The sequence below is a fragment of the Mustela lutreola genome, chromosome 2 (assembly GCF_030435805.1).
Source record: "Mustela lutreola isolate mMusLut2 chromosome 2, mMusLut2.pri, whole genome shotgun sequence".
In the NCBI taxonomy this organism is placed as follows: Eukaryota; Metazoa; Chordata; class Mammalia; order Carnivora; family Mustelidae; genus Mustela; species Mustela lutreola.
Window position 1 is genome coordinate 128,828,097 of NC_081291.1, and position 26,745 is coordinate 128,854,841.

General features: G+C 41.7%; 1 protein-coding gene, 1 long non-coding RNA gene and 1 pseudogene across 3 annotated transcripts in view; 2 read left to right on the forward strand and 1 right to left on the reverse strand.

Annotated features, from left to right (window-relative positions):
• FNDC3B (fibronectin type III domain containing 3B) overlaps nucleotides 1-2,654 on the reverse strand; it is a 345,426-nt gene extending 342,772 nt beyond the window's left edge. Inside the window, exon 1 of one of the 2 annotated variants that reach the window (XM_059163470.1) lies at nucleotides 2,469-2,654. The gene's annotated coding sequence lies outside the window, so the exon portion shown is untranslated. Of the gene's footprint in view, nucleotides 1-1,543; nucleotides 1,659-2,468 lie in introns of those variants that run through there. The other variant, XM_059163471.1, reaches the window with a different exon arrangement.
• Nucleotides 2,655-7,122: 4,468 nt separating this feature from the next.
• Nucleotides 7,123-25,263, forward strand: LOC131825875 (uncharacterized). The gene is made up of 3 exons (XR_009351351.1): nucleotides 7,123-7,340; nucleotides 17,812-17,934; nucleotides 25,051-25,263. It is a non-coding gene; the product is annotated as an uncharacterized LOC131825875 (long non-coding RNA).
• Nucleotides 9,351-9,450, forward strand: LOC131826222 (U6 spliceosomal RNA; annotated as a pseudogene).
• Nucleotides 25,264-26,745: the final 1,482 nt, after the last annotated feature.

Below are 26,745 nucleotides of genomic sequence, written 5' to 3' on the forward strand. Positions count from 1 at the left end.
ACTGGCTCTCCAATAGTCCACAGTCTGATGTGGGCTATTTATAAAGTCTGTCTTAAAAGGTTACCGGAATATCCTTCTGAAACTGTATATACTGTAATTAGAAATTACAACCCCTATTCCATGATATCTTGCACTTTTCACATCTCTTTTAAAATGAACACTATCTTTACAGATAAGTTTTTCTTAGTATTTAAACCAGAACACTTTAAAAGCACATGAGTTTGAGAACTTTTTAATGATTTTTTTTAACCAACTATACCTCATTCTTTCCCAGTCTGTGGGTGACCCTCAAGTGTCTAAACAAAGTGAGAATTACACCTTTGGGTGAGGTCCCCTTGCAGCCCCAGAAACACCCCAGAAGACTTTACTCTGGTTAACAGCTGCTCCCCAGGGAACCAGGAAATTGACTGAACGCTAGGTCCACAAAGCCTGCCTCCAATGAGTGGGAACCAAGAGCCCCCACACACCGCACAAAACCAGGGCCACTGACTGCCTTGGGGTATAGGCCTCTTCTCCCGCCTGTCCAGGACCCGAGTCACAGCTTTAAATTGCAGAGTGGAAGAGCAACTCAAGACAGCTGAAATCAGAACAGAGCGGTGCATTTTTGCCCAAGGCCTGTAGCCTCAAAAAAAAAGAAAAAAAAAAAAAAGTGTTATTCCAGAGCAGATTCCTTTCTTCCGGGTCTGTCTGCTCCCTCTGACTCTTTGCCCACAACCGCGGTGCCTCCCCTTTCCCAATGCCCCACCTCTCTCTCCACTCTTCCAAAAAAAAAAAAAAAAAAAAAAAAAAAAAAGTGGCTTACTCCTCTCTCTTAGTTTTCCCTAGCAGGGCCTGGAAACTGGAGGAAATTCAAATCAAATTAGCCGCACATTAAAAAATAAACGGACAAGCAAATCAAAGGGTGCCCACCCAACAAAAGATCTCTCCCGTTCCAAAATATGATTAAGCCTGGGTGTGAGAAGGGGAGGGAGACTAGAAACCGACAGGGATGGAGAGATAAACGTGTGGGTTTGGGGCCTCAGCGTCGGCCCATCGCGGCCAAATTCCTTTTTTTTTTTTTTTTTTTTTTTTTTTTTTTTTTTTTTTTTTTCCCAAGGAATGCTCGGCTGAAGAGAAAATAAAAAGTTGTAACTTTTAAGGAAGTCGGCAAACGGCAATGTCTGGATAATATGCCACTGCTTCCCTCCGTCTGGGATGGCAGGGTGGGATTTGGGATTCGAAAAGCTCCAACTCCAAATCGCGCACTCCTGGAAGCCTCCCCGCCAACGGCGCCGCCAGGCGGCCCAGCCCCGTCTCCCGGGACACCGGGCCCTGGGGCTTGGGCTCCCACGGGACGCCCGGACCCGGACCTTTGGGAAAGTTCGCGGGCACAGCCGGAGGCCCCACTTTCCTCCTAGGGTGACAGGCCCTTCCCACGCCAGCCAGCCCCCGCCCCGCCGCGGGCACCAGACGGTCCGCGCAGCCCCTCCCGGCCGCCTCCGGGCGCGGATTCCGCCGCCCGCCCCACCCCCGGCCCGGGCGCCCCTCGGGGTGACCGACTGACCGGAGCTCGCTGGCCCACACAGCGGGTCGCCCGCTCCTTCCCGCCGCGCCCCGCTCCCCCGCCCGATCTTCCAGCCGCTGGTCTCGCCGAGTCCAGCCGGGGCCGCCGGTTACCGCCCCCAGCCCGGGGGGAGCCCGGGGGGCAGGACGGAGAGGGAGGACGTGGCGCGCACGGAGGTGGCCAGCGGCGGGACGGGGAGTGTCCTGGAGAGGCCCGGCCGGGGGCAGGGGGCCGGCACCGCTCCCGGGGCTGTGGGCCCGGACCCTCCCCGCGAGCATCCCGGGGTCCGAGGTCCCGGCCCGCCCCCGCCCGGCGCGGAGAGGCGGCCCCAACTTCCAGCCCCACTTTGCAGGCCCGCCCTCCTCCCTCCACCATATGGAAATCTACAGCCTCTGAAAGTGACACGTCGAAGATTCCTCGGCCTCTCCGCCCGCCCTCCCCCTCCCGGGCAGCGTTCTTGCCGCGGAGATTCCGGGGGGGGGGGAGCGGATTCCTCGGACAGAATCTGCTGGGAAGGATGGGGAGGGCGAGGGGGGAGGGAGAGCCCGGGAGCCACTGCCCAGATTTTTTTTTCATCAAGAAGAATCTACCCGCTTCTTTCCCTCCTCCAAGCCCAGGGAAGCTGCAGGGGGGGGGGTGGGGGTGGGGGACACGGGCGGGGGGCCGGAGCCCAGCAAGATGCGGCCCCAGTGGAGGCCAACCCTCTCCCGGGCCCCGTGTTCCTGGGGTGCCCAGGCGAACGCAGGGTGCCCCAGCAGTGTGGCGCCAAGTTTTCCCCGGGAAGCCCGGCGCGCCAGGAGCGCTCCGGGACGAGATCGCACTCCCGCGGACTCGGCGTCCGGCCGGGGCTTTCCAGCGCGTGGGACCTGGTGGCCGAGGCGTGGGGTCCCGGTCCCCTCCAGTCTCCCGATCCTGCAAGCCTTACCTTCCCTCGGGCTGAAACGCGGGGCTCCGGGCGTGCCACACACCGGGTTGCCCACGCCTTCCCAGCTGGCAGCCCCGAGGATCCCCGCTGTCCCCTCCGCCGCTCCCGCCGCCGCCGCCGCCGCTCTCCTCCTCCTCCGGCCGCCGCCGCCGCTCAAATAACTACCAGGAGGGTTTGATGGGGGATTCCGCCATGTCAATGATGTCGGGACCACATGGGGATTTGGGGCCCGCCCACTGCCGTAAACTACAGAGTAAAACCGCCGCCAAAAAAAAAAAGTCTCAGCTTTTTCCGGGACTGGGAGCCTCCTTTGCTCCCAGGCCTGCACAGCTGAGGAGAAACTCTCTTTGATTCAGCCAGACTAAAGAAGTCTGAGGCTTAGGGGAACTAGCAGCTCCTAAGAGACGAGGGCTGCAGGTTCTGCAAAAGATCGCCAAACACCAATACAAATGCAGTGTTTGCTGAGTAATAGAACTAAGACTGACGTTTTTTTCATTCACACATCTTTTTTAAATCCCCACAACCTTGTGAGCTATTTTGTCACTCGGTTTGTCTATTTCCCACAGCACTTGTTCCCACGCAACTAACGTAGCGTGAGCAGATTTTATGACACCAAAGTCAAAATGTCTATTTCCCTCTTTCGGTACCCAGTATGAACTCACAGGGCAGAAACTGGTCGGTACTTGTATCTTTATTTCTGTAAGGTCAAACATAGCATCGTGCATAATGTGATTCACTAGATAACTGTTAAGCTTATAGTAGTTAAATGTAATGGATTCCTGTTGTAGAGGCTCAAAATGGTTAACAGGCTGCCTCCTATACCATCCCTCAAATCATCCAGGGGGCAAGAAGGCAGAAGTTCTCCCACAGAGGCCCCTTCTCCCCTTACCTTCCCAGGTATCCTAAATAATTCCATTTCACATTCAACTGTTGGTCACAAAGCAGTACTCAGTAGTGACCAGAGGCAATGCATTACTTTCATTGACTTAAAAAAGAACAATCATCTATCAGATAAAGTTAATATACAGAGTACTATATTAAAGCCAGAAAAACATACAAGAATACGGAGATGAAAAACGTTTAAGAGCTGTTGTAGCACTCAGATCTTAGCTCAGAGATGTAGAGAGATGGAACTAGCGTCACAATTGCCTGTTGAAGAAGGGAAGGGGTGTGGGACAAGGAGAAGGGAGAAGAAAGAAAAAAGCTGTGTCCAGATTTCCTGTTAATGAGTTTTCTTGAACCTGGCAGAGAGCCGAAATTTCAGGGCAAGCAACTACCCTGAGTCTTCTCAATTTCTCTTGTCTACTTTTTTTTTTTTTTTTAAAGATTTATTTATTTATTTGACAGAGAGAGATCACAAGCAGGCAGAGAGGCAGGCAGAGAGAGAGAGGAGGAAGCAGGCTCCCTGCCGAGCAGAGAGCCCGATGCGGGACTCGATCCCAGGACCCTGAGATCATGACCTGAGCCGAAGGCAGCGGCTTAACCCACTGAGCCACCCAGGCGCCCTCTCTTGTCTACTTTTAAGCACCTTTGCCAAGCCTGTCCTTCCACACTTGACTCTAACCTTGTGTCCTCTGAAGTTTGCCAGTTTATCTACTCATTCGGATTCTTCCACATACTTTACAATTAATTCATTCAACAAACATATATAAAGGTTACTTTATCCAGAGCACAATGCTAGGTGGATGCTGGGGATACAAAAAATGATGGGCGCCTGGGTGGCTCAGTGGGTTAAGCCACTGCCTTCGGCTCGGGTCATGATCTCGGGGTCCTGGGATCGAGTCCCGCGTCGGGCTCTCTGCTCAGCAGGGAGCCTGCTTCCTTCTCTCTCTCTCTCTCTGCCTGCCTCTCAGTGTACTTGTAATTTCTGTCAAATAAATAAATAAAATCTTTAAAAAAAAAAAATGAACAAGACCCAATCAAGTGGAGGATGTAAACAGTTTCAGAGAAATGTGAGAAGAACTGAAAAGAATTATGAGCTTCTGGGGAAAAGAGCTATGAGACTGTGTGGGGCAGGAGGGAGTGATTTTAGCTAAAGCTCAAAGATGAGGAAATCATCCCAGGATAAGGAAGAGGAAGACAGAACCCTCCAGACAGAGTAAAAGCATACACACAAGGACAGAGGTGTGCTTCGAAGTCTTGGGAGTTCAGTGGGGCTGAAGGGTATAGCTCTAAGCGAAACTGGAAAAACTGAGGTGGGAACTGGGGAGCCACTGCTTTTCCTATTTTTCCCCTTCCCATGCAGGACTATCACTCAGGACTGGAATCATGTTTTAGAAAGATGGCTTCATGGTGCCTGCGTGGCGCAGTCGGTTTAGTGTTGTCTGCCTTCAGCTCAGGTGACGATTCCAACGTTCTGGAATCAAGTCCCATATCCAGGTTCTTTGCTCAGCAGGGAGCCTGCTTATCCCTCTGCATGCCACTCCTCCAGCTCATGCTCTCTCTCTCTCTCTCTCTGACAAATAAATTAAATCTTTTTTAAAAATAATAATAAAATAAATAAATAAATAATAGAAAGATGGCTTCAAGAGCCCCTTTGGAGACATTTGGTGAAAGAAGCCAATTAGGACGGAAGGCCTTTTATTTGCCTGCACTCACTATTATTCCACACAGCTCCAAAACCAAATTTAAATTCCAAAAAGAAAGGAGCTATTTCTCAGTATTCCTTTTTTTTTTTTTTTTTTTTTGGTCCTAAATCAGCAAATACTTGAATCTTATTTCTTTTTGCACACCCCTGATTCACTCCAGATTTCAGTTATTTCTACCTACTTCTTGCAGTAGACTGATTTTGTTCTACTGAAGAAGAATCAATGTATACAAAAACCCCTTAAAAATTTAAATATATGTTCATATATGTGATCTCAGTGTTTCATTTATCTTCTTATCCTAACACCTTACACCTTTGGGGGCACAGCCCAGAAACCATAATAAACGTTTGCAAAATGAGAGGAAGCACGGTGTAGCGCAAAGAGCACAGAAATTATCATCGGACAAAAGCCAGGGATGTTGGGCAAGTTATTAAAGTTCTCTGAGTCCTCTGTTAAGTAAACATTTAAATAAACATTTATTTGTTAAATGGTGATATTGCCTTCTGTTCAGGTCCTGAGAATTAAAAGCCTCAAAGAGCTAAGATGCAGGTGTAAATAAATAGCAGTTCTCTTTTAATGGATGAATGAAAATGTCTTTCCTGGAGGGAATTGAGAGAACAGAAATTGGAAACTTCAAGGAAAAAGATGGGACCTTTAAGAGGGCTCTCAACTACATGTTGAAGGATTTAAATATAATACAATGAGGTTATAGAGGTATGGAGTGATTGAAGTAGGTTTCAAAGCTGACTGTTCTGGAAGCAGGATGTAGAACAAGCAGTCTCATCAGAAAGGCTGAACCCCCAGCCTGGTGGGAGATGATAGGCTTAAGCCAGGGTGATGGTCTGCAAACAGCAAGGAGGGCCTCCATAAGAGGCAGTGAGTCACACCGTATGGTCTTGGTAACCCAAATCACAGGCCACCCAAGGTCTTAAATTGTGAAACTATAGTCATAACTTTGCTCCAAAAGCAGTTTAGGATTTGCTCAAATACAAAAATTAACATACAAATGAAGATGCCTGGAAGTTGAGGTGTGTAACAAAATATAAACTTGTAAGCCTTTCCACTTACGTGCAATCAATGTGGGCTGAGTGTATAAAAAACAAACAAACAAACAAATAAAAAAAACCCTCAAAGTGATACTTCCTGATTTCAAATACCTTATAACAAAAGAAATGCAATTTTAACATATCAGAAAGCATTGAGTTTTAAAACTAGCACTAAAAATATCTCAAACCATTAAACCTCTGAATACCTTTCTAAGTCTAAAATGTTCAAGTTTGAACTTCTCAGATCACTACAGCCGGTAATACGTGGTATCTCTAGAAGACCTAGCCAGGTTCTCGTTCTCAATATCCTTCCTTCCTTTCTTTGCCCATAGCTAGGGTTGCTAGATTCTCGCAAGCAGGCTCAGTCTTGCCTCTAATCTTGAAACCCAATCTTGACCTTAGATAGAGGGCATTAACTCTTTGCATTTACTTCTTGTTCCGATGTCCTGAGCCAGATCTGATACCAGCTTCAATATGAGCATTGACAAAAAGCCAATTAATCCTGTTTTGAAGAGGGTTCAGAATTTAACTAGAATACTAACTAGAGTAAAGGACAGCCAGTTCAGTCAACAACACCATCTAAGAGCAGTCAGTCAGGGCAGTGGCTTCACCTTCTTCACTATTGTTCAAGGCAAGACAAGGACAAATTACAGTTCGATATATATATAGATAGATATAGATATAGGTTTAGATATATACATACACACACACATATTTTAAAGTCATTTCAACCAAGAATATCCATCCCACAGTTGTCAGAAGTCATTTAGGTAGAAGCTGTATGATGACCAGGGCTCAGAAAATCATAGGGCTGATAGAGAGCTAAAGGTTTTTGGCCTGCTCTTCCTCCCAAAGCAGGATCTTTGTTCCCGTGTCCACCACAGCTAAGCACCCAGCCCAATCCGAACACCACCAGGAAGAGGAAATGTTTCTTGCTGAGACAGCCTTTTATCAGCAACTCCAGATCTACACCAAGTCCAGACACCTGCCTCCTGGAGACTTTCCCCCAGTGGTCCTGTTTCTGCCCTCTGGAGGCCGACAAAGTAATAACAGCGGCCTGCCACATGACTTCCTTTTCAAAGAACTGACCATCCTGGTCACATGCTCCCTGAAGACTCTTTCCCGGGATAAACATCTCAGATATGCTGAATTCTTATCTCATCACATAGCTTCCAGATCTCTCTCCTTCCTTGTCTTCTGCCACTTCTGGGGGCCTACTGGTTCAACATCTCTGAAAGGTGGGTATTCATAATCTGTTCATGCTTTGGGTAGCATCAGAACCCAAGCCCAGAGTGGTACCCTTTCCAGCTTTAATTTGGACAAAACGCTGTGTCATTCCAAGTCCATATGGTGCTGATTTCCTTAGCTGCCTCCTCATCCTACTAAATCATGTTTCCTCTTCCAGAAAAAGTGGTCAGTCCGTGTGTATTAGAAATGCAATTGATTTCATCTTACTTGATTTTAATTAATGTTCCTTGGTTGTCTATTTAATGTCATTAAATTTTATTTGTACGTATTTTCCTCACCTATCAGGAATTTTCTGGACATTGGGTCTGTCAGCAAACAACCTTTATCAGCTTTGTGACATTGGCAAGTATGATAAGCATGCTTTCCATGTTGCCATCCAAGTCACTAATAAAAAGGCAAAACAAGACAAGACTACCATTAGTAGTTTTTCCCCAACCGGAGGCAAATTTGGGGTAATGTTTTTTAAAGAGCTCTGACTGTCCATCCCCCTGACTTACCTGAACCACACCACAACAGAGCGGCAGGTCTGATTTTCTTCATAGTCGTTGTTAGCACTCTGGCCACTCTCACACCTGATTTACTGGCTTGGTCACTTCCTCTTCCTAAGAGATTGAGAGCTCTGTGTGAGACCTGAGTCTCTTCGTAATGACTGTGCTAAATACTGTCTTCCTCAAACAAATTCAAATTCTGCCCTGAATAGAAATACATGTGGATACAGATACAGGTATAGATAAAGATCGATATAATATGTCTTTCACAGAGAAAGGAAGCCAAATATATATATATATATATATATATATATATATATATATATATATATATATATCTTTAGCATAGCTACATGCTTAGATACAAACCATTCTGTTCAAGGAAAGATTCTGAAATTTGACCAGGAAGCAATGAGTTGAAAACAAGAGTAAACTTGTTACAAAGGCAAGAGCCCATTCTGTTTTTGAAGGTCAGGATATTATATTTGAAATCACTTCTAGCCTTTTATGTAGTTACCACAATATTTCTTTTAGTTCTTCGAAACATACCCTTTCATATATTACGTTCTCTGTGTCTCAGACCTCACTAGTGTGGGGGTTACATTTTGGTCACATTAACATTAATAAACACCCCTTCTCTGATTCGGGCAACCACCATTATTGTAGAGTTTCTCACTCCCTTTGTGTTTTTCCCGGTTCTTTCTGGATGTTTCCTGGGAATTAATGAGCATGTTCTTCAGCTGGTTCAGTAACTTGTTCACCCAGCCAGGGTAGCTAATATCATACCTGCCTCTGTGCTGAGCTTCCTGTTCTTGCCAGAATTTGGACAGTGCACCCTAGTTACTCCATAAGGCCAGCACCACACACCCACTTCCTCTCCCTGGACAAACTCTGTTTTACTGGTCACCAAAGAGAGGTTCCTTGGCTCCCAATACCTCAAAGTCTATAAATCACACTTTGTTTCCATGCATCTGGCTTTCGTAGATTCTACATACAGGTGATACCACACAGTATTTGTCTTTCTCTGTCTGACTTATTTCACTTCACAGAATGCCCTCAAGGTCCAACCATGTCGCAAACAGTGAGATTTCCTTCTTTTTGATAGTTGAATAATATTCCATTATCTTGATGAAGAAACAGGCTTCCTTTATTTGACAATGAGAATAAGGTAATTTATGGAGGTTCCTTTTTTCCTTCGTTGCTAAAAAAGTCAAGATAAATTTTGTTCTCAATTACGGCAATTATCCTTAGCCTGGAATTTCTGGTAAGACCATTCTTCCTCTCATTTTATTACATACCTCATATTCATTTAATCCTTATTTTAATGAACCTATCTTATGTCTGTTTTATTATATACTGTTCTATCCTTAAGGGAGGTAGGTATATTATTTAGAACTCTTTGGCTTCAAGTGACAGGAAACCAATTCAAACTACACTGAAGGAAAAAAAAATATTGGGTTTAGAATGAAATAGCTTTTTCTAAACTCAGTTTAAAATTCCCAAGCCAGACACTCACTTCAGCAACACAGGTACTAAAATTGGAACAATACAGAGATTAGCACAGCCCCTGCATAAGGATGACAGACAAATCCATGAAGCATTCCCAAATAAATAAATAAATAAATAAGTAGAAGTTTTAAAAATTTCTGAACCAAAATAATATTAATACAAGTGAAACTATCTATAATTATTTTTTAATTCCATAGTTTATAGTGATGGATCAACAAATACATTGTTTATGCTTATTAGGATACAGCAATATTCTTTCACTTAATTTTCATAGATTAACAAACAACATTTTCTGTCCAGTGGTATGATAGTTATTTCAAGGAAGACTGAGTAAGTTTAAATATCCCTTTCCTTAAAGAATTTGTAATTTAAGTTACATCATCACACATTGAGAAATAAATGCACAGCTTGATCATGTACTGTATTTGATTAACTGGGGTTTTCCAGAGAAACTGATCCAGTAGGATAGATAGGTCGGTAGGTAGGTAGGTAGATAAAAAGATTGAGAGAGAAAAAAAAAGAGATCTATTTTAAGAAATTGGCTCATGTGACTATGAGAGCAGCTGGCAGGAGACCCAGGAAAGAGCTGATGTTGCAGGTCAAGTCTGAGAGCACTGTGACGGCAGACTCTTCCTTTGGATATGTCAGCCATTTTTCCTTTAAAGCCTGCAACTGATTGGATGAGGCCCATCCACATTATAAAGAATAATCTCTTTTACTCAAAGTCTGCTGATTTAAATATTCAGTCATCTGAGAAATACCTTCACAATGACATCTAGACTGGTGTTTGACCAAATGGTTGGGTACTGAGGCATAGCTAAGTTGGAAAATAAAAGTAATCATCACATGTACATTAAGAGCAACTAGACTGAGAGTATAATTGATATCGTATCAGTCTTAGTTTATTCCAATATGTCTAGCACTGCTTTGCAAATAACAGATGCTCAATAAATATTTGTTGAATCATCAGATTGGAAATTCTATTATCTCTACCACAAAGCCAAGCTAAAATTCTTTTTTGTGAGTTCTCTGAGTTCATTAAGATCCCAGGTGGGGTTGCCTGGTTGGCTTAGTTGGTACAGCATTCAACTCCTGATCTCTGGGTTGTGAGTTCAAGTGCCGTGTTAGGTATAGAGATTACTTAAAAATAAAATTTTAAGGAAAAAAAAAAAAAAACCTCAGCAGAAATTTGTTTTTACATATTCTACACAGGACTTAGTGTACTCATCCAATCTGAAGATCTGAGTCCCTCATCCATTCTGGAAAATTCTCAGTCATTATCACTATAAATATTGTATCTCCTCCATTAGCTCTATTTTCTTTGGAATTTTTCCCCCTTTGGAATTTTTATTATGTAAATATAGGATCTTAATCTCTCATTTATTTCTTTCTTTGTCTCTTTTTGTTGTCTCCCATAAATCTCCTTAAATCTATCTTCTAGTTCACTAATTCCCCCTTCATCTGTCTACTTTTCTCTTTAACTTGCATACTGAGCTTTCAATTTTACGATTATATTTTCTCAAAGGATTAAACATAGAATTACCACATGACCCAGCAATTCCTCTCTTAGTTATATATTCAAGAGAAATGAAAACATATGTCCATATAAAAAGTTGTACACAAATGTTCATAGTAGCATTCTTCATAATAACAAAAATGTGGAAAGTAGGGGCGCCTGGGTGGCTCAGTGGGTTAAAGCCTCTGCCTTCGGCTCAGGTCATGATCCCAGGGTCCTGTGATCCAGCCCCACATCGGGCTCTCTGCTCAGCGGGGAACCTGCTTCCCTTCCTCTCTCTCTGCCTGCCTCTCTGCCCACTTGTGATCTCTGTCAAATAAATATATAAAATCTTAAAAAAAAATGTGGAAAGTATTCAGAGGTCAGTCAATGATGAAGTGATAAATATGGTATATCAAACAATAGAATATTACTTAGCAATAAAAAAGAAACTATAAATATAGAGCTATTATATCAATAAGCCTTAAAAGCATTATGCAAAATGAAAGAAGCCCATTATATAAGCCATATGTTGTACTCCACTTATACAAAATGTCCAGAATAGGGAAATATAGAAACAGAAAGTGGATTAGAGATCGAGCCCCGCATCGGGCTCTCTGCTCAGCAGGGAGCCGGCTTCCCTTCCTCTCTCTCTGACTGCCTCTATGCCTACTTGTGATCTCTGTCAAATAAATAAATAAAATCTTTAAAAAAAAGAAGGAAAGTAGATTAGTGGTTGTCTAAGGCTGGCAGGGTTCAAAGAGTCTGAGGGGTAATGGCTAAGGAAGTAAGTTTTTTTGGGGGGGGGGTAATGAGAATGCTCTAAAATTAATTATGTTGATGGATGCCCAACTCTGTGAATAGATTAAAAAACACTGAATTGTACACTGACTTGTATATTCTATGATATGTTAAGGCTCCTTAAGAAAATAAGATACTATCTCAATAAAGCTCTAGAAGAATAAGATACTTTTTATGACACAGAAGAACTTCTTTTTTTTCCCCAAACTCAAATATGCATTAGACTTTACTGCTGTTATTGTATTTTATCCAGCATTTCTCACTCTTTATGCTATATTTTCAGCATTAGCTTTGTCCACTGCTTTCCCAGAAGTGAAAATCTCTACAACTAATTAATACTTTTATTATTACCATTTCATAGATGAGAGATCAGAGCCATGGAAAACTTAAGGAATTTTCCTTACATCGTGCACCTAGATGGTGGCATTTCTAGGATTTAAATCTAATAAAATCTTTAAATCTAGCCATGAGCTCTAATGACTATATTTGGTATTTTCCTATCATAATATTGATAAATAACTATGACCTTTATCTAGTGTTAGGATTTAGTACTAAAGAACCCAAGTCTGCGGTAAAGGAAATGAGAGATAATATTAACTTTGCTCTTCAGCTGGTGTCCCTCCTGGCGGCAAAATGCATGCTGTAGTTCTAGACTTCATAACTTTATATCATCACATCCTCCAGAAGATAGAGTCTTTTCCAGTAAGTCTGGAGAGAAAGCAAAGAAGTGCCTCTTTCCCAGAATCCCTAATAAATGAAATCTAGCACCTCACTGGCTCTAACTAGGTTATGTGTCAATCCTTCAATCACAGTGATTTGAGCAAAAAAATATAGTGATTGCTTTTAAACCAATCTGGGCCAGGGTGCCTGGGTGGCTCAGTCAGTTAAGCCTCTGCCTTCAGCTCAGGTCATGAACCCTCGGTCCTCGGATAGAACCCTGCAAGGGGCTCCCTGCTCAGTGGGAAGCCTGCTTCTCCCTCTACCTGCTGCTCTCTCTCTCTCTGACAAATAAATAAATAAGATTTAAAAAAAAAAAAAACAAAACAAAAACAAAAAAACCCAGTAACAATTTGGGCCTACCTCTAGAGCTCTGAATAGAGCTCTGAATCCCACTAAAACCAGTGACAAAAATAGGGAGGAGACTTCTCAAAAGATATCTGGTCAATTTCCCAGAAGTGGAGGAATGAATATTTCGTAGCAAAGAACATTAGGGAAGCAGAGAGGTTAGGGAGGGCGTTCCAGTAATAGATTAGCAAAGGAAGAGAGAAGTGAACACGATAGAATGTTGAAAACGGCATGGAATATATTTTTTATTGTTATAATACAGGAACATTTTCCATGTGAAGAGCCAAGCTAAACTTTTTTTCCGATTTTTTTTTTCTTTCTAAAGCGAATAGATTTTGCTCTAAGACCAAAAACGTGCTTCAGAGCCCCAGTTTCTGGGATGACAATTATCCCTCATCCTTGATGGGCGGCAGTCAGACTCTCCTCTCCACACTCCATGAAAATGGACTCCTAACCAAGGCTTTCCAGAGGCTGGGAGGGGTTCCAGCGCCCGAGCCTTAGCCAACCGCTAGCGCGAGCGGAGGCTCACCCTCTGCAAAGCGTTCTCCCAGGGCAGCAGCCTTCCATGCAAGTAAGGGAAGCCACGGGGAAAGACGAGCCTGCGTGTGTATTGTGTTTACAGGAGTGCTGCGATCTCGTGAGCCAAAGAACAAAAAGGGAGCCAGAATGGGGGACCTTTCTAAGGCAATCCTCTCCTCGCCAGCTCCTGGTATGCCTCCCGCCGCTAGCTCAGGCTTGTCCTCAGCCTTGTACCATCTGATGGTAGTCTGAGCATGTTTTCATCTGTTAAGGATCTGGGTAGAGTAAAAATTAAGGAACCGAAAAACGGGTTACAGAGGTTGTGGGATCTTTTATATATTTACATCGAACACATAAATGCCTTGCATACTCACGAAGATGCCTGTGTTATGGAACAGGCAGCCTCTGCCTTTACTGCATCCATCCACAACACCCCTCTCAAAGCCCTCGGGCCTTGACTGCACTACCTGATGCTACAGGTTCTCCTTGTTTTCTCCCCATCTTCGCATCATTTAATCATTCAATAAACATGTAATGGGGTTCTGCTTATCACGCACTGGGCACTGCGCTCTGGATAACAGCGGTGAACAAGACAGACAGTGCCCTGCCCTCATGATCAATTTTTCTTGCCTGGCACTCATTGCCTTCTCTCGCAACACTCAGATGTTCAAGGGCAGAGAGCAGCCCAGCATCCCCCAGTGCCTGGCACAGACACTGTTATAGATGGTCCCTAAATAGTGATGAATGGAAGTGAAATATTTGTATGCCATTATTAACAGCAGGAACCCTTGTGTAGTGCTCTTAGTTTAATTTCTTTTATTTGCTAAAAGTCATGAACAAAAACACTAACACCTTTTTAACATCTTGGTTCCAGGTCTTTAAAGAAATGAAAATAGGTTGAATTTGTGGACTATTCAAAGAATTCTTAGCACTTATCCATTTGATATTGTGCACATTGTATTTGATTTAAAGATAAAATTGAAATTTGGTACTAAAATTTACAGAACTACTAAGGGAAATACTATTCATGACTTTTTTTGTTTGTTTATTTAAGTCATCACTATAGCCAACATGGGGCTTGAACTTATGACCCAAGATGAAGAGTTCCAAGCTTATCTGACTGAGCCAGCCAGGTGCTCTACTGTTCATGTTTGAAGTAGTATCAAGACTTACTTTATATTTTTCCTTAAACTTTTATTAAGCATTATCCTTTAAAATTGTTGTGCTTTTTCCTATGTGATTATACATCCTCAAAGGAATATGTTCAAACAATATAGAGGTATATTGTGTGTTGCAAAAATATATAACATATAATCAATATATTACACAAGTGGGACATTACATCTATTCTTAGAAATAAACAATCTAATTTCTTAACTCCTTTCAAAGCTGTCTCACTCTTACACTTCAATCAATCAATTCTGTTTCTTTCCTGATGTCACACTCAAAGCCAAATCTATTTTCTAATACATTGTCTGTAGTTCTAACTTGACCTTGTCTCCCTTGATGTTTCACAATGCATACGTTGGTTAAAGATGCAAGAGAGGGGATGCCTGGCTGGCTCAGAGGGTTAAGCCTTTGCCTTTGGCTCAGGTCATGATCCCAAGGTCCTGGGATTGAGCCCGGCATGGGACTCTTGGTTCAGCAGGGAGTCTGCTTCCCCTCTCTCTCTGCCTGCCTCTCTGACTACTTGTGATCTCTCTCTCTCTGTCAAATAAATAAATAAAATCTTTTTTAAAAAATGCAAGAGAGGTTGTTTTGCCTAAAACATCTGAAAAGTTGATTTAATTCTTGGTTGTTTATCAGAGAGGTCTTAACTTTCATCTCTTATACATTCATACTTTAGCTTAACTTTTTCTCCCTCCACTCAATATTCACATCTACATTTCTGTTATATAATTTTACCTTTTGTCATATTATAAGTTTCTTCTAAGCCACATTTTATGAGGTACCCGGCTGGCTCAGTTGGAAGAGTGCATGACTCTTGATCTTGACGTTGTGAATTTGAGCACCACGTTGGGTGTAGAGATTACTTAATAAATAAATAAATAAAGTATGGGGCGCCTGGCTTGCTCAGTCAGTTAAGCATCCAATCTTGATTTCAGCTCAGGTCATGATCTCAGGGTCATGAGACTGAGCCTCATGTTGGGCTCCTCCCTGGCCATGGAGTCTGCTTAAGATTCTCCTCTCCCTCTGCCCCTCCCCCCACCTTATGCACACTCTCTTTAAAAAAAAAGTAAATACACTAAAATAAATAAATAGAACACTGTTTTTTAAATTTCATGAACTTCTTAATGAGTATATCCTACTAATCCCCACCACTGACCTTGCCATATCTGAGCTTATCAGTCACTTCTACTTTGCATTTTTTCTGTAATTAATAGTTTACATCAATTTTAAAGTATTTTGGAAAAGCCATACCAGTGGACTAATTTCACACAGAGTAAATAGATATTTATGCTGGGCAATTGCAATTTCTCCCACCATCATAAACCATACTGCCTAAAATTTTACAAATAAAAACTCACTGCTTCAGGCTAAGTATTTACCTATTTCTGCTATTTTCTCTCCCTTTTTAAAAAAATATTTTATTTATTTATTTGAGAGAGAGAGAGCGCGCGCACAAAGAGAGGGAGAAGTAGGCTCCCTGCAGAGCAAGGAGCCTGATGTGGGACTCAATCCCAGGACCCTGAGATCATGACCTGAGCCCAACACAGATGCTTAACCAACTGAGCCACCCAGGTGCCCCTCTGCTATTTTCTCTTAAAATGCAAGTAATCTAAGGAAGTATACTGTACTGGAAACCAAAACTGAAGTGAGAACATTCATATGACTGGTGTCAGGTAAAAGAATAGCTCCATCAGAAAAATTCCGAGTGAAATAAAAGATAAGAGTTGTAGTTTTGCCTGGAGGGCACAGGAAGGGGATAGGAAGAACAATACTGCCTAATTCCTGGTAATTTAAGGTTTCCCTGGTTCTTAATTTAAGATTTTCTGCAGTGAAGTTAGTTTTGTCCACTTGGTATTGGCAACATAGAGTACTGCAATGGCTCTATGTATAGGGGAGATGAGACCTGTCCTCACTTTCTTTCTTCCAACAAATATTTATTGAATGCCTACTTTGTGCCTCTTTCAGGCACTGAGGATGCAACAATAAAACAGACAAACATTCTTGTACTTGTGGATCTTGCATTATAACAAGGAGAAGATAGACAATAAACGATAAACATAATGAATAAGTAAATGATATCTATATTAGAAGTTGGTATGTTCTGAAAGAAAAAGTAAAGAAGAATGTGGTTAGAGAAATCAGGTGCCACTGGGATATAAATGGGAGTTTGCAATTTTCAATAAGAAGATTGGGGGACGCCTGGGTGGCTCAGTGGGTTAAAGCCTCTGCCTTCGGCTCAGGTCGTGATCCCAGGGTCCTGGGATCGAGTCCCGCATCGGGCTCTCTGCTCGGCAGGGAGCCTGCTTCCTCCTCTCTCTGCCTGCCTCTCTGCCTCCTTGTGATTTCTGTCTATCAAATAAATAAATAAATCTTTAAAAAAAAAAAAAAATAAGAAGATTGGTGTAGAGTCATTGAGAAGATGCCTTTCGAATAAAAGAGAAGGAATTCACTGTAGGGATATCTAGAGGAAGATCGTTTCAGGCAAAGAGAGAGCCAGTGAAAGACCATAAGGTGGGGATGTTCCTGGCTTGTCTAAGAAATAGCAAAAGAGGTCACTATATTCAGAGGGCAGCAAGCAAGGGATAGAGTAGTAGAAGTCAAGTATGGGGCAAATGGAGGCCAAATGGGGGGAGGGTTCTGTAAACACTACCTGAATGAAGTGGGGAGTTAACACAAAGCTTGGAATGGAGCACAAGAATGGCAAGAACAGAGGCAGCTGGTTGACTCAGTCACTAGAGCATGGGACTCTCAATCTCAGGGTTTTGAGTTCAAGCTCCATGTTAGGTACAAAGTTTGCTTTAAAAAAAAAAAAAAGAGTGACAAGAACTGATTAGGTTTAAAGGGATCTCGTTGGCTACTGATTGAGAGTAGATGATTGGGAGCAAGAGCAGGAGCAGGGAAACCAGTTAGGAGACTACTGCCATAATCTAGGAGGGACGCGCATGAGTGTGGTAGATGGAAAGGTGGTAGGATTTCGTATCTGTCCCGAAGATGGAGCAAACAAGATTTGTTGACAGAGTAGATGTGGGGGTGTAAAAGAAAGAAAGATAAGGAGGAGTGCAAGGTTTATGGTGTGAGCAGTTGACAGAATGATGCCATGGACAAAGACAGGGAGGTCTGTGGGAGGAATGGGATTGGGGGTAAAACAAGAGTTCAGTTTGGGGCATGTTGAGTATAAGACACCTGTTAGACATACTTATTTCTGAATTTAATTGGTTATCTGACCAGGGGAAGCCACTTAACCTCTCGAGCCTTCATCTGTAAAGTAAGAAATTTGGACTAGAAGAACTGTAAAGTCTCTCTAACAATTTTTTGATTCTGAGTTTTACTTGGATATGTTGTTTTTGTCCTGATATACACAATCACTTGTATGCTTCCTTACAGACTACATTTTATTTTTGTAATTTGAAATAGGGTGGTCAAGGTAGACCTTATTGAAAACGTGACTTGGAAACAAAGGAAACAAAGAAGTTAGCCATGAAGGTATCTAGAAAGGAATGTTCTAGGCGGAGAAAAGCACCATGCAAGGACACTGAGGTAAGAGTAAGCCTGTTCAAGCAATTGCTCAGTTTGATAAGGATGGGTTAAATACTAGGCACACACTTGACTGATAAAACCCACAAGGAGAGCAAAATGTCTTTAATGAGGCATAAAAAAAGACATTAAAAGTTTTAAAGGATTTAAAATCTAGTGGAATATCATAGAGCTTTTTAAAAAACAATTTGATGATCTAAGCATAAATGAATCAGAAACATAAGATCTACTTTTTCCTCTTAAATTGCTATAAAAAAAATTCAGACAAAATTCTTGGCAAATATGCTTCATAGTTTTTTAACCTTTTCCTCCTCTTCAAAAGAAAAAGCCTAAATTTTCAAATTTCAGTTTTCATAAACAGTCCCAAATTTATCAATAATGAAATAGTTTATTTTTAAAGAAATAAGGCCAATCGGATCAATGAATAGGGTAACTAGAAAAATAATACAAATCACAAAACAATGAGCTTTCCAGTTATATGAAATCCTTTTAGATAACAGTTAGGAGTTTAAAAATTACAAGCAAGGGAGATTTCCTCATGAAACCGGCCAAATCTTTTCTGGTATTTTCCAGGATTCTTACATTTCCTAAGATTTTTGGTAAGCCAAGTATATTCTTTTTTCTTTTTTTAAAGATTTTTATTATTTATTATTTATTTGACAGAGAGATCACAAGTAGGCAGAGAGGCAGGCAGAGAGAGAGGAGGTAGCAGGCTTCCTGCTGAGCAGAGAGCTCGATGCGGGGTTCGATCCCAGGACGCTGGAATCATGACCCAAGCTGAAGGCAGAGGCCTTTTGAGCCACCCAATGAGCCACCCAGGTGCCCCCCAAGTATATACATATTTTTTTTTTTCTACTCCCCTGATCGAAGTCTGTTGATAGCTAACACAAACCTGGCCAAACTGGGAGAGATCGTCTATTTACTTAGATGAAACAAGGCTTCTTGGCTTCCTGGGGCTGAAATAAGTCTAAGTGAGCAAAGATCAGAGAGGACGGTGGGCCAGGTGAAGGAGTGGCAGCAGGTGGTGTGCAGGGAATGTGAGCAGAAGATAGTTATAATGCAGGAAGGTAGAGTGGAAGCCACAGATTGTGGTCCTATGTAACCACAAGGGAAAACCCTTACAGAGTGCTTGCTGCAGGGTAGGGAATGTATGTTACATGTATGTAACAATATTTTCCTTCTGACAAATGAAATATGTAGCAAATGGTCACAGGGTCTTTAATTGGAAAGGTATTCAAGCTACCTCCTACCTTCTAAGGTTGCAAAGAAGAATTTCACTGCCGGTCTATTCCCCTCCCCCAGCTCTACCTGCACCCTCTTCACAGATAACTTACTCATTCTGTCAAGAAGCCTCTAAGATCTTCCTCTTTGGGGAGCCTAGATGGCTCAGTTGGTTGAATGTTGGACTCCTCATTTCGGCTTAGATCATGATCTCTGGGACATCAGACTGAGCCCCACGTCAGGCTCCTCACTTGGCATGGACCCTGCTTAAGATCCTTTCTCTTCCTCTACCTCTGCCCCTTCCCTGCTCTCTCTCTTTCTCTCTTAAAAAAAAAAAATTTTTTTTCCTCATTCATCCTTGGGTAAACAATAACAGAAAATACTTAAAGAGTGCTTACTACATACGGGGAAATATTCAAAGCATTTCACATATAGTAATGCATGTAGTCATCATTGCAACATTTAGAAACTATTACGATCCCAATGCTTTATTTTGCAAGTGGGAAAACTGAGAGCAGTTAAATAATCTACATGTAATTGAGCCAGGATAGCTGTTCAGGAGAAAATAACACGGGAGGAAAAAAAAACAAAATGTAAATACTGTTTTAAAGATACTGTTCTTCACAGAGTGCAGGAAATTTGAAAAGAGAAATTGTGGCAAGGATGACAGGCTGCTTAGATACTAGTATCCTGATGTGCGCAACCAAGGAAACCAGCTGAAAGGAATTCTCTGGGCCCAATGCAGGGAGACTATCCCCTGGGTAGATCCCCTCTCTTTTCTTCTAAAACCTACTTAAGAGCAAACGAAATCTTGTCCGTGGCTTGTGTGCCTGCCATGATTTGGGTCCCTATACACCTTTCCACTATAAACACTCACATTTTTGTTTGTTTTGTTCTGCTTGCCCTTTTAGTACCCGCCCTAGGTGTAGGAAATTCACCACCCCTCCAGGTCTTGCCTCCCTGCATGAGCCAACCAGCTTTTCCAGCTCTGCTTTTATCAAGAGTAGAAAGGACATCACATGTGAATGGCTGAAGAACTGGAAATGTTTAACCCGCAGAAGAGAAGATTTTGGTGGGGGGAGGCTGGTGAAGGAAGCCATTGATAGAGACCTCTCCAAATATTTGGAGAGCCGGCACATGAAAGAAGGCTGTGGCTTAAAGCAGAAACTGGGGGTGGGTGTGGGGGAGGAAACTTGGGGGAGAAAGAACAGGATAGCCAAGTGGGTGAGGGAAACAACTCACGCATTTTCCAAAACGGTTGCCTTTTTCACAAGTTTTCTAAAAATCAACTTTCTCAATAAAAATGCATCCAAGCAGTTCATTCTTAGGGATTTTAACAAATGAAAACACCCAGGTAACTACTGTAATCAAGATACAGAATGGGGCGCCTGGGTGGCTCAGTGGGTTAAGCCTCTGCCTTTGGCTCAGGTCATGATTCCAGGGTCCTGGGATAGAGCCCCACATCATCGGGCTCTTTGCTCAGCGGGGAGTTGCTTCCCTCTCACTCTCTGCCTGCTTCTCTGCCTACTTGTGATTTCTCTCTGTCAAATAAATAAATAAAATCTTTAAAAAAAACACAAAAAACCCCACAAAAACGGGACGTTCCTATCACCCCACAAAATTTCCTTTTCCTCTGTGTCCATCTCCTGCTGCCGCCCCCGGCCCTAGCCTGCCACCAACATGATTTTGGTTGCTACATCTAGAATTTCCTATAAATGTCATCCTACATTTTATGTGTGGTTTCTTTCCCTGGAGGTGGTTTTGGAGATTCATCACTGTCGTAGCACGGATCAGTTGTTCATGTGTAGTTACTGCTCAGTGGTGGTCTACTGAATCGATAGACCAAGTTTGTTTATCCACTCATTTGTTGGTGGACATTTGGCCTGTTTCCAAAGTTTTGTTATCTTGAAGCTGCTATGACCATTCATGTACAAATGCTTTTGTGGACATCTGTCTTCACTCCTCTTGGGTAAACACTTAGGAATGAGATTGTTAGGTTACATAGACTGTGCACATTTCACTTTTTAAGAAACTGCCAATCTCTTTGCCAAAATGGGTGCTATCTCACATTCCTACCAGCAACGTATGAGATTTCCTATTTCTCCACACCCCTGCCAACATTTAGCATTGCCAGTCTTTAAATTGGGGCCCTTCTCATAAGCCTGTCATGGTAGGTTGTCACAGTTGTAATTTGCACTCCCCTAATGGTTTTGGATGTTGAACATTTTTTTCATGTGGAAGGAGGTACATTTTGAATATGGTGTATAAGATTTATATCTTTGCAACTAGAAATACAATTGTTCTGGGCACCTGGGTGGCTCAATGGGTTAAGCCTCTGCCTTCGGCTCAGGTCATGATCTCAGGGTCCTGGGATTGAGTCCCGCATCGGGCTCTCTGCTTGGCAGGGAACCTGCTTTCTCCTCTCTCTCTGCCTGCCTCTCTGCCTACTTGTAATCTCTGTCTGTCAAGTAAATAAATAAAATCTTTAAAAAAAAAAAAAAGACAGACAAGAACAAGTGTCAGTAAGGATGTAGAGAAAGTAAAACACTCATACATTGTTGAGAAAAATGTAAAATGTAAAATGGTTTTGGAAAACAGGTTGGGAGTTCCTCAAAAAGTTAAACATAGTGTTACCATATGATCTAACAATTTTACTCTAGATATATATACTCAAGAAAATAAAAACCATATTTCCACATAAAAATTAGTACATGCATATTCATGGAAGTATTATTCATTATAGTCCCCAGAGTGGAAGCAACCCAAATGTCCACCAACTGATGAAGACATAAGCAAAATGTGACATATCCATACAATGGAATAATATTCAGGTATAAAAAGAAATGAACTGATACATGCTACAAACTGAGCTTTTTTTTTTTTTTTTAAAGATTTTATTTATTTATTTATTTATTTATTTGACAGAGAGATCACAAGTAGGCAGAGAGGCAGAGAGAGGGAGGGAAGCAGGCTTCCCACTGAGCAGAGAGCCCGATGTGGGGCTCGATCCCAGGACCCTGAGATCATGACCTGAGCCGAAGGCAGAGGCTTAACCCACTGAGCCACCCAGGTGCCCCCAAACTGAGCTTTTTTTTTTTTTTTTTTTTTAAAGATTTTATTTATTTATTTGACAGAGAGAAATTACAAGTAAGCAGAGAGGCAGGCAGAGAGAGGAGGAAGCAGGCTCCCTGCTGAGCAGAGAGCCCGATGCGGGACTCGATCCCAGGACCCTGAGATCATGACCCGAGCCGAAGGCAGCGGCTTAACCCACTGAGCCACCCAGGCGCCCCAAACTGAGCTTTTTGAATGAGCCTCAAAAACATCATGCTAACTGAAAGAAGCCAGTCACCATAGGCCACATATTGTATGATCTCATTGATATGACATGTCCCCAATAGGAAAACACACAGAGACAGAGAACATATTAGTGGCTTGCAGGGATAGGGAAGAGATGATTGGGGAATGACTACTAATGGACTACTAAGGGTTTCTTTTTTAGGGTGATAAAAATGTCCTGGAATTAGATTGGTTACACAATTTTGTAAATATACTAAATTAATAAACACCATTGCACTGTACACTTTTTTTTTTTTAAAGATTTTATTTATTTGTTTGACAGAGAGATTACAAGTAGGCAGAGAGGCAGGCAGAGAGAGAGAGGAGGAAGCAGGCTCCCTGCCGAGCAGAGAGCCCGATGTGGGACTCGATCCCAGGACCCTGAGATCATGACCTGAGCCAAAGGCAGCGGCTTAACCCACTGAGCCACCCAGGCGCCCCTGCACTGTACACTTTTTTAAAAAGATTTTATTTATTTATTTGACAGACAGAGATCACAAGTAGGCAGAGAGGCAGGCAGGGGTAGGGGAAGCAGGCTCCCTGCTGAGCAGAGAGTCCCATGCAGGGCTTGATCCTAGAACCCTGGGATCATGACCTAAGCTAAAGGCAGAAGGTTTAACCCACTGAGCCACTCAGGTGTCCCACACTATACACTTTAAATGATTGAATTTTATGGTATACAAATTCTATCTCAATTAAAAAATAAAACAACTTTGCATTCCTGAGATAAACTTCACTTGGATATGACATATTATCATTTTTATATATTGCTAGATTTGATAAGTTAAAATTTTGTTAAAAGTTTTTGTGCCCATTAACATAAATATTGTAATGCTTTTGGTTTAACCTCAGCACAATACTGGTTTCATAAAAACAATTGATTTGATAGTTTATCTTTTTAAAAGATTTAGAACTCACCACTGAAAACACTTGAAACTGGAGTTTGTGAGGTTTTCTTCTTCTTCTTCTTCTTCTTCTTTTTTTTTTTTAAAGATTCTGTTTATTTATTTGCTAGAGAGAGAGAGAGAGCACACAAGCAGAGGGGAGCAGCAGGCAGAGGGAGAAGCAGACTCCCGAGCAGGGAGCCTGATGTGGAGCTCCATGGGGGGCTTGATCCCAGGACCCTGGGATCATGACCTGAGCCAAAGGCAGATACTTAACTGACTGAGCCATGCAGGAATGCCTGTAAGAAAGTTTTTAACTACAAACTCAATTTTTTAAATAGGTACAGAGAATTTATTTTTTTAATGAGTTTTCATAGTTCATATTTTTTAAAAAATTTATTAATTTATTTTAGAGAGAGAGCTCATGAAAGGATGGAGGTGGGGGTGGAGGCAGAGGGAGAGGTAGAGAGAATGTCAAGTGGATTCCAAACTGTGCATGGAGTCCGAAGCAGGGCTCCATCCTAGGACCCTGAGGTCACAACCTGAACTGAAACCTAGTTGGCTGCTTAACTGACTGTGTCACTCAGGCCCTCTGTGGTTTGTGTTTTTCTAAGAATTTTCCCATTTTGCCTAAGCTGTCAAATTTGTTGGCATGAAGTTGTTCATAATATTCCCTTTTTATTCTGTTGTGTGAGGTATCTATGATGACATTCCTGTTTTCATTCCAGGGATTGATAACTTATGTGTTCTCTCTTTCATGATCATTCAGGATAGAGATTTGTCAATTCTGCTAAATCTTTTAAGGGAATTTGTTGTTGTTGTTGTTCCAATTTTAGTATCTGTGCTGCTGAAGTGAACACTTAAAGAAATGGTTTTTGGAGTCATTGATTTCTTTTGTCCTAGTTCACTGATGTCTGTTGTCAATTTTATCATTACTTTCACTCTGCTTAGTTCAAGTTTAATTACTTTTTTTCCTAGTTTCTTAATGTAGAAGCTTAGACTATTTAATTAGGCATTTAAAGCTATAAATTTCCCTCTGCACACTGCTTTAGCTGCCTCCCATAAATTTTGATATGGTGTGTTTCATTCTTATTCAGTTCAAAATATATGCTAATTCCTTTGTGATTTCTTTTTTTTTTTTTTAAGATTATTTATTTATTTATTTGTCAGAGAGAGAGAGCGAGCACAGGCAGACAGAGTGGAAGGCAGAGTCAGAGGGACGCTGGGATCATGACCTAAGCTGAAGGCAGCCGCCTAACCAACTGAGCCACCCAGGCGTCCCTGTGATTTCTTCTTTGAGTTATTTGGAAATGTGTTGTTCAATTCCTAAATGTTTGAGAAGTTTCCAAAAATCTTTTTCTTAATGATTTCTAATTTTGTTATAATTGAGAACATGCACTGCATATTCTCAATACTTTGAAATTTATGAGACTTCTTTTCAGATCTAGAATATAGCCTATCTTTGTAATCATTCCATTGGCCCTTGAAAAGAATGTGTATTCTATTATAGTTTGATGAAATGTTTAAACAATGTTAGTGCTCAAGCTTTAAGTGTTAGCGCTATCTGCTTGTTCTATGAATTACTGAAAGAGGAGTGTTGACCTCCCCAGTGAAAACTGTAGATTTATCTTTTTCTCTTCCATTTTATCAATTTTTGCTATTTTTTTGTTTGTTTTAGGGCTTGAACTCATGACCCTGAGATCAAGACCTGAGCTGAGATGAAGAGTCGGATGCTTAACTGACCGAGTCACCCAGGAGCCTCTGATTTATGCATTTTGAATCTTTGTTTCTAAGGGCATGAATATTTAAGATTATTATTTCTTTCTGATAAATTGATGTCCTTATAATTTTGAAGTATTCTTTTTAATCTCTTGTTCTGAATTCTAATTTGTCTGATATAAATAGAACAATTTCAATTTGATTAGTGTTTGTGTAGTATATTGCTTCATTACATTTATTTATAATTACCTCTGTCTTTATGTAAAATTAGCTTATTGTAGGTGGCATATAATTGGGTCTTGCTCTTTTTTTTTTCTACATTTTTATTTTACTTTACTTTTTAAAAGATTTATTCATTTGGGGAAGAGAGAGAGAGCACATGTGGGCTTGTGGGTATGAGTGGGAGGGGCAGAGGGAAAGGGAGAGAGAATCCCAAGCAGACTCCATGCTGAGCATGGAGACTTACGTGAGACTCCATCCCAGACCATGAGATCATGATCTGAGCTGAAACTAAGAGTTGGACGTTCAAACAACTGCACTACCCAGGTGTCCCTCTTTTTAAAATCTTTTTAAAATGTGAAATATAAATAACATTAAATACTATGGTATTATGTGGTAAAATATACATAACATAAAATTTACCATTTTAGCCATTTTTAAAAGATTATTTATTTATTTATTTGACAGACAGAGATCACAAGTAGGCACAGAGGCAGGCAGAGAGAGAGGAAGGGAAGCAGGCTCCCTGCCGAGCAGAGAGCCCATTGCGGGCCTCGATCCCAGGACCCTGGGACCACGACCTGAGCCGAAGGCAGGGGCTTTAACCCATTGAGCCACCCAGGTGCCCCATTTTAGCCATTTTTAAGTATATATTTCAATGGCATGAGCTACATTCACATTGTTGTGTAACTATCACCATTATCTATTTCCAGAATTTTAAAATCAGTCCAAACAGAAACTCAGTACATAATAAACCATAATTCCGGGGCACCTGGGTGGCTCAGTGGGTTAAGCCTCTGCCTTCGGCTCAGGTCATAATCCCAGGATCCTGGGATCCAGCCCCACATTGGGCTCTCTGCTCAGCGGGGGAGCCTTCTTCCCCCCTCCCCTCCACCCCACCTGCCTCTCTGCCTACTTGTGATCTCTATCAGTCAAATAAATTTTTAAAAATCTTTAAAAAAATAAAATAATAAAATAAAAGATTAAAAAAGAAACCAAAACACAATTCCTCACCCAATTCCAAGCCCCAGACAACCTTTCACTAAGAGTTCCATCCGCCCTTACTCCTAGTTTCCCTGACCAACTGCCCATGCTCTCTTCTACTACCTGCTCTGGATCACTTCTAGGGCCTTTATGATCTGAAGATTCCACTTTTTTAAAAGTCTTTGGACTTAAGAAAAAAAAATTGCTGTCTAAATGATAACTTGCTATTTACAAAGTTTGATGGGGTTCTTTAAGTTTGCTTAGTTTCATGGTTTTTCCCTCCCATGAAGATGTACATCCTTTGGAACTTATGCTACTATGCACTTAGTAAAAAGATTTTATAATTATTTTGAGACTCAAGAATCCATAGCTAAAAGCAGTTAAGAATTGTTCTGAACACAACAACAATAAACTCTATAAGGATTTTTTATTTTCCCCTAAATGTATCATA